The sequence below is a fragment of the Oxyura jamaicensis genome, chromosome 7 (assembly GCF_011077185.1).
Source record: "Oxyura jamaicensis isolate SHBP4307 breed ruddy duck chromosome 7, BPBGC_Ojam_1.0, whole genome shotgun sequence".
Lineage (NCBI taxonomy): Eukaryota > Metazoa > Chordata > Aves > Anseriformes > Anatidae > Oxyura > Oxyura jamaicensis.
The window spans coordinates 20,725,938-20,734,144 of record NC_048899.1 but is presented as its reverse complement, the minus strand read 5'-3'; the positions used below and the strand labels follow the sequence as shown (position 1 = coordinate 20,734,144).

General features: G+C 36.8%; 1 protein-coding gene across 10 annotated transcripts in view; it reads left to right on the top strand.

Annotated features, from left to right (window-relative positions):
* CSRNP3 (cysteine and serine rich nuclear protein 3) overlaps positions 1–8,207 on the top strand; it is a 103,409-nt gene that overhangs the window by 50,844 nt on the left and 44,358 nt on the right. The window contains exon 1 of one of the 10 annotated variants that reach the window (XM_035331359.1): positions 4,565–4,678. The exons of the other annotated variants lie outside the window; for them this stretch is intronic. The gene's annotated coding sequence lies outside the window, so the exon portion shown is untranslated. Of the gene's footprint in view, positions 1–4,564; positions 4,679–8,207 lie in introns of those variants that run through there. 10 annotated transcript variants of the gene reach the window in all.

Below are 8,207 nucleotides of genomic sequence, written 5' to 3'. Positions count from 1 at the left end.
ATTCACAATAGTCTGAGGTCATTAGTCCTTTTTCACCAAATTATCTGATTTTATGTAGCTAAGCATTAGCTTTCATATCTTCCTCTTCTTGCTCAGTGCACATTTCACTTTGTGAATTTTGTCTTTACTTTAGGACCTATGTGCCTTAATTTCTACATATATGCACTAGAAAAAAAATGCATTTCCTAGATCTCAGAATAAACATTCTGGACCCATCTTCTATTACCCATCTTCAAAAGTTTACCAAGTTCCATCTTCTGAAATGTTGGCTGCCTGTGCATTTTCCCAGACTTGGTTCTTCAATTATTCTAATTGCTATTCAATTTATTTTTCAAAAGGTACTTTGTTTTTTCTTTCTTCACCCTACATTTTTTTATACATTTATATCCTTAGTAGCCTTTTCATTTCTATCTGCACACTTTTTTTCTCGTTAATTGCAAAAATATTTGCCATGAACTTAAGATATATCTCTCTCAAACTTTTACTGTACAATCTTTTGCCATTGAGTGGTTTGTCTCGTATGTATCCTCCAAGATAATTAACTGAACTCAGCTGTGCAACAAAATTTCTAGTATTTCCCATCTCAAGTATCACAAAATTCTATCCTTAACAAATTTCTTCTTAATGTGTTTTCATGTATACCAGTGCTGCTTCACAAGTAATGCCTCCTTGACCTGATGATGCATCTCTTTGTATTAGCTGCATGCATGCATGCTTTTTTTTTTTTTTTTTTAAACTGTCATGGAAGTATATTATTAGCCTCTGCTTCTTGGCAGAGAAACAAGTTCTTGGTCTTTTCCTCTCCACTTACAGCATTCATTAGTATTGGTAACTCTTGAAATCTTCAGCTCCCATTTTGTTTCTGATGTTTTGGAGGAGTTCCTGGAAGTCTGCAAATGTATGTCATTTTTTCAAATTCTTTCATAAAACCTTTGTCATTAGGTCTACAAAATTTTCACCTGGTATGTAAACGTAACCGTTCTGAGATGACAAGTGATATCTCTTGTTTTCTCTGTACTCCCAGTTCTCTGAATCTACCTGTCTCCTGTTTGACTTTTTAAGGTACATAGCTTTTAAGGCAGAGACCGCTTTAGTCTCTCTTAATGCCTTTGTTATTACGGTATGATAATCTAAGGATAACCACCAGGACAAGGTTTGTGGGGAAAGTAATATTTTATTATCTTCTGCAGTTAGAAAAATAGGCAGGCTTTTGCGTGTATGACTCCTTTCTCATATTCTCAGAGGCTTCAATTGTTCTAGTCATTTCCACTTGTCTTTTTAAAGATACTGCTTTTCCTTGCAAGTTCTGCTTATAGCCATGAAGAGGCTAGCAATTGTTGATCTGTGTCTGTTCCAGTATGACTATGAATGTAGTTTTTTGAAGAGTTGTTTGCAACTGCAGCAAAAGAATAGTAAGATCAGCACAGAGTGTGTAGCAACTTGCTGTTTGAAGTATTTCACAGGCTAAATGTGACAACTCAGGAATTCTCCAAGTACTGGAGATAAAGAAACTGCAGGATACACAATGCATAGTTATGAACTCATGGGCATTGTAAATGATATGAAATGTGTTTCTTGTGTGTAAATGGGGCCACTGCTGTGTCTCAATCCAGGATATCCAGGTCAGTGAGAATGTCTTTTGCTCTGGAGGAGTAGAACAGTTGGCCCTGGCAAACGCTTATTCTTCTTGGAATCTGAAATGGTGTAAGTCTACATTTAGGATGTCTGGTGACTTATGTAGCTGTTAGTGACAGCAGAGTTAGCGCAGAATGAAAACAGTTAAACAAATGCAGCTAGAACTGTAGTAGAAGGACTGAAATCCACCCACCTGAAGAGATGGAATGAGACAGCCAAGGACCTTGACTTCATACTTTTCAGTCATAGAACTGCTGAGTTCCTCCATGAGCTTGGAGCTGTTGGTCTGGTAGAAGTCTGTTAACAGCAAATGACAGCTGGTGCTGTCAGCTTGCACCTTTGCTATAACCTAGAAGGTCAAAACGTAAAAGTTGAGTAGACTCTTTCTAAATATCTGACAAAACTGGTATTATTTCCATCTAATATAGCAGATATAAGCAGTGTCCTCATGCTACTAGATGGGAAAATGTTGTGACAGAGTGCTTAAAGTTGCCTGGCCAAAGGGATAAATTGGTTGAGAAACCAGTCATGGCAGGGATGCCAAAAATCATACTGAAGTAACAATCGCTTCTTTTTTGCAACATAGAAAACTGCTAAATGAGGCAACTTCCTGGCAGGTAATATCAGTGATCCCCAGAGCCCAAGTTTTGGCCATGATCTAAATTGATAAGCCTTTTTCAAAGTATTTGGATATAAATCTGGTAGGAAGTCTGGTTAGTTGGTTTGCTTGTTTATTGAATCGATGTATTGGAAAAGATGTTGAATAATGATTTTAGAACAAAATCAAAAACTGCAAATGCACCAATGCAACATAAAAGGCTGACAAAAATGCAGTGTTTAGAGATTGTAGCCTGACATAACTCAAACCCTGACTGCTGTACTTCAGTCTGGGTAATAAACATACCTACCTCAAACTATGAACAAAAGTCTAACTGGAACAATAAGTCCTGCAGCTAGTGGGTATCAAGCAGTTTAATTTAAAAAAACAACAAAGCACATAGATTTCTGAAATGCTGAAATCTTGAAAAAGATTTGGGCTATATAAGTACTCTATTACAAGTCTTTATGCAGTCCCGATGCCTTTGAGATAGAACTCAGGTAAAAATAATCACTTGACTGCTGCTTCTGCAGAAAAACTTCAGGTTTCAGCCTGTTGCTGAAATGTTGATCTTTGTACAGTTCCCGATCATGTGAAAACAGCAATTATTCATTGCTGGAAAATTAGATCAAGAACATCATGTATCTTTGAACACCAGCTGAAAACTGTGTAATCAAACCGTAAATCAACAGCCCATTTTGATTGTTCACTGAAGTAATGGATTTATACCAACACATCATAGAACGGTCCTCTAATTTGGTAACATGGCTGTGGTTACTTAAATATTGTTAATCAATCTTCATATATGAAAGAAATGGCAACCACTGTTCCTTGGAAAGCATATTTCTAAATTGTAGGCACTTACTTTCTGAAGTTTTATTTCAGTGTTGGACAGTTCTGTGTAAAAGCTGCAATCCCCAAGATACTATCATGTAATAGTAAGATGTTTATTGTAAGAATGTAGTGGTTCAGGTTTTAACTTGATTGGAATCTGGTATATATGCTATGGAATTTATTTTGGATGTTAAGTATATGATAAAATTTTGCATTGAATTTCTTTTGAAGTTGATTTTGGAGAAAGCCAGATTGTTACCATGTCTTAACCAGCAGCTTTCAGAAAGCTTATAGGATAAGGAGGGGAATATCCTACAAAATATATTTACTTTCTTCATGTAGTCCACTGTCATGGAACATATGGGGGAAAATGTGTTGTTCTCTGGTGATAGAGAAAATTCAACATGAGAAATAAAATTCCCAATGCTATGCTGACACTATCAGTGTTGATGGTACACAAACAAAGAAGTAAAGAAAAATTATTTTCAAGCTTTGCTGGATACACCTAAGGGAAAGAAATCGATGCTGGCCAAATAGAAATGGACAGAATTATTACAGGAGAATCAGTTTCTAGGCTTAAAAGGTTATTTGAAACAGCAGAGTCCACATACAATCTAGAATTCCGTGTCATTTTAAACTTTAAATGACATGTAGGGTGGTATATGAGATGTACAAAGCCAGGAAGAAGTCTTGCAGCAAATTCACTTCCTCTGGAATGAGATCCTAAACTTTTTTAAGCAATTCAGTGAGGACACCTTATTTTAGAGTTTAGTTATCTTCTGGTCTGTAAAAGTCCACTATGTATTTTATTGTAAGTGCATTGAAAATGTGTTTTAAGTTGTAATGCTTTATGAGTTACTGCCTAGCTGTTATAAAATGTAAAGAATTGTTATTTATATTTTATCACTGTCTCTGCTTAAATTAAAAATATATATATTTATGGTGGACAGGAACAAATTCAGACTGTAACAATGGAAGGTTCATCTTCCAGTGGAAGGAATCTTTAATTGCTCATAAAAACTAAAGAGCTTGTCTGCTTCACTGTGGAAATTTTGAAAGCGAGGGATGAGATGTTACAGGTTACAGTGGTACTGTAGAAAGATCTACTGATGATAAATCCAGTGAGTAAATATGGTCTGCTTCCTCTTGAATAGATTTTACTCCTCTAACTCTACTGATTCAGTAAACTACTCTTTGGTTTACTGTTGTGTAAGGGAGACTAGAAGAAACAAACAGGTGGAGGAAAAGAAAAAGAAAATATTAGCTACCATGCTTGCTTCAGGTATCTCTAATCGTGTTTATTTTTAAGCTTTCTGCTGGTCAACAGCCAACTCAAATTTGTAAGCTGGAAAGTGATACTATGAGAAAAGGTGTTCTTAGTAACCAGGGAAGGGAGTAGGGAGTATGTCTGTTAATTTAAATCCTAAAGAACCGCCTTTGTTTCTTCTGTCTGTCTTGCAATTTCTAACAGCGCCAAGCCTAGCTTTATAGTTCTGAATTACTCCCTGGCATGGATCATGTTGCTATGTCTGAGCTGTCATGGAAACTAGCTGAAGCAAAGCTGGCTTACGAAGTACATACAAGACAGCACAGGCAGTCCCTGTTCTTAAGGTATCTAGCTTTTTCTAAGTCCTTTTTACATCTTTTTTTTTTTTAAACATGATAATAAGCAGTTTGCTCTTTAAAATTATCTTATGTTTTATTTGAGAAATTCCATACTCTGCTGGTGTTTTGGATCTTGCTTAAGAATAACGATGGCCGTACCAAGCATTATGGCAACACTTAATTGCCTTGATTATTCACATAATCTAATGCAACAGCAGTTTGAGATTCTTTTGCTGCTTACTATACACCTCTCAGTACATTAATTTGCCTGCCACAGAGTTAATATATTCTTTGGTTTTGGTAGTTAACCAGCAGTTTTCAGAAAGTTTGTGGAACTAGAAAGAAACCCTAAATGTTTACTACAGGGGAGTATTCTTGTTTGAGCACAGTAGCTCCTGTAATCATAGTACCATTAAAGTACCTCCAGCTGTTTTCTGGAAGGAAATACACTTCCCTCTGAGATACTACCCTAGAAAGGTCATTGAGATTTGTTTTTTTAACTTGGAAAGATCCAGGTATTGTAAGATGTAGAAACACTCTATCATTAAAAATGAGGTTGCTTTCAAGACAATCAGTAGGAAGTGGTATGCTGTTGTATACCTCGTGGAGTACATAAAGAGAATTCACTGCTACTCTGTGGCTGATTTGCACCACATAATTTAGGAAGTTGCTCCTGATCAAGGAGAAAATTTAAGGGCTGTATAAAGTTTCCTTAGTTTCTCACTCTTAAAACTGTCATGACATGGCAAATATGCCAGAAGTAGAAGTGAAGAGTAGCACTGTCAGTCTTAAGTTTTAATGCTCTAGTTGTCACTGTTTGGAATTTGAAGGGGAGATCACAAAGGTGCCAGAAATCGGAACAGCTTCTGAGGAGCTATTGTTACTGTTTTTCCTCCATTATTGAGCTGAGAATGTCTCCTTACCTTTCAAATGGATTTTGTCTGTTTTCCTAAATTTCACTGACTATAGACTCTTATTTCAAAATATGGTTGTACTTCTCTTTGAAGATGTAATTTAGGAATGTGTGAGTTTTTCATATTTGTGAAATTCAAGAATCCAAAGTACGTTTTTTTCTGACAGGCTACTGAAATCCTACAAGCCCCAGTATTTTGAACTGAGTAGTTAATGTGGAAGTACTTGAAGACAGTTCAGCTTTGGCTGTGATCTATCTACAGAAAGCAATATGTTTGGAGGCCAGGATGAGGAAGTGTATTTGATTAAATTGCATTTGGTCTGGAAAGAAAGATGTGGAATTTTTATTTAAGGTTATCCTACCCCAGTGGTATTGACGGTAACTTCAGATGGAGAGCTTTAATAAATATTTCACCATTTTCTCTCAAAGATGTGCATTTTAGTTTTGTAGAACTACTGAAATGGCAGAGTTCCATGGGAAATTTGTGGCTACACCTCTTCCTGAGCTCAAATTAGAGGAGTTTGCGTAGGCAAGATTTGTGATCATTCCTTCAGTAAAATGTATAGATCATCCACTTCCAAATGTGGAAGTCAATTCTGAGGCATTTGGCTGCTGTAGCTCATAAAATACAACCCATGGCCTCCAAACCATGCTACTTCTAAGAGCTGGAGCAGAGCATGTGTGTGGTCTATAGGATGCATTTCATAAATCCTGGGCTTCTGATCTATTTTGTCACTGGACTGCAAAAAATTTGAGCAAAGCCCTCTTTCCTCATGATGTGAAAACTTGGGTTACTGGTGTATTTGGCAAAATGGGTGCTCTTTTGCATTCTACTCTAAGTTACAGGATTCAGATGTTTAAGAAAAACAAGACATTGAGTGCAAAGAGCTCCTCTTTGTCTCATGAAATTGAACAGTACTGTCCCAGTAATTGTTTTGATTAATATCCAAATCATCCAACTTTGATACAGGATACTGAACAGCATATTATGCTCAATGCATAGCAAAGCAATTTAGTTGGGAATGATCTGAAGGTGAAATCTTAGTCTACTTGATAAATGGCTGGTGGTTTTTTATTTTTTATTTTTAATTCTGTGCAAGATATTTATTTCAATACCTATAATCTGTGTATAAAAGCACTTAAGTTTAAATGCATTTGGGCTACAATAAAGCAGGCTTTAGCCAGTTATTCCTTTATAACAATGGAGTTGATTTGATGTCCAAACTTGCTTAACAATTCCCTTTTGCTGTAGCTTCTGTAGAATAGAAAAGCAGAATAATGTTCCTCTGAACTGGTCTTCTTTCAGAGCAGATGTGGAATACGGCAGATGAGTTACCTGTATGTGCAATTTGTTGTCAGGTTCTTGATTCTGTTTTAATTTGGATTCACTAGGAGCCTTATATTAGAGAGCCCTTCCTTACCTCTTGGCACCAATGTGGGACTTGAGGTGGAAGGATTGCTAAGCATTTGCACATCATTCTTCCACTAGTGCTTCAAGGAGAGGTGGTCTTAGATTTTTCATGAAGAAGTCATGTCTGTTACAGGACAAGTCCTGTATGACGAGTCTTGTTCAGATCTCTTTCAGCTGTGGAGTGACAAGGGAGGTCTGGTTCTAAAGTCAGTATGGGTTCTTGCCACTGTGAAACTCATGGATGATCTTTAATTCCTTGGGGGTGAAAAGGCATTTCCACCATAGTATGATGAAGTAGAAGTTCCACAGGAAGGCTCTGATAAAGCCTTCATTCTATTTAGTATACCTGTAAGAACAGAGTATGGAATATATGGTATGTATTTAGCTTCCTGAAAATGTCATTAGAATTAGGAAATCCCAAATTCCACTGTGGTGGACTGAAGCATTTTTTTTCCCAATCTTGAAGAGCTGAATAACTGAAGCTGCCTTTTTTGTAGCGTGAAGACTGCTTGCTCCTATTGTCTCCCTGCAAAAACAACTCATTCCTGCAGGCTGGTTTAACAGTATCATGTTCTTGAATCTGTTTTCCGCTACCCTTCTTTCAAGTTGTGAAAAGGGCTCCATAGTGTATATAGAATGGCACCCAGAAAATGTGACGATAATACTCTTTTCCTTACCAGTTTTTGTTCTTTCCATCTGCCAAACATTTGGTCGTCCCCCCCCCCCCCCCCCTAGTGCTACTGCAGCAAAAATGCCTGCCTTTTGTTTATGTCTTCCTACACTAGCATCGTGACATCATCAATGATATTGCCAGGGGAAAAAATATTCGTAGCTGTAGTTAAACCAGCTGTTCGTTAGCAACCCATCTAGTCTGCTTTCATTTCTTCTCATTAATGTATATGTGGTAGTGTTTCCTGCTTAAGAGATGTGAAAGGTTCTCTGCCATGAACCATCTGCTCTGTTATTGTCTTTGGGTTGATAAAAATGGTGGCATTTTTAAAATACACATGTTCTTGATAATGGAATTTTTTATTTAACAAAATGAATATAAGATTCTAGAAGAGATTCATCACTGCATTTAGCTGTGGGTAATTCTCTGTCCTTTACTACCCATCTTTTGTAATTCAGTGTAATCACAGAAACTGCATACCAGCTGATAGAAAACCTTAATAGTACATGATGAGTAAGATGCAGAGAACAATAAAGAATTT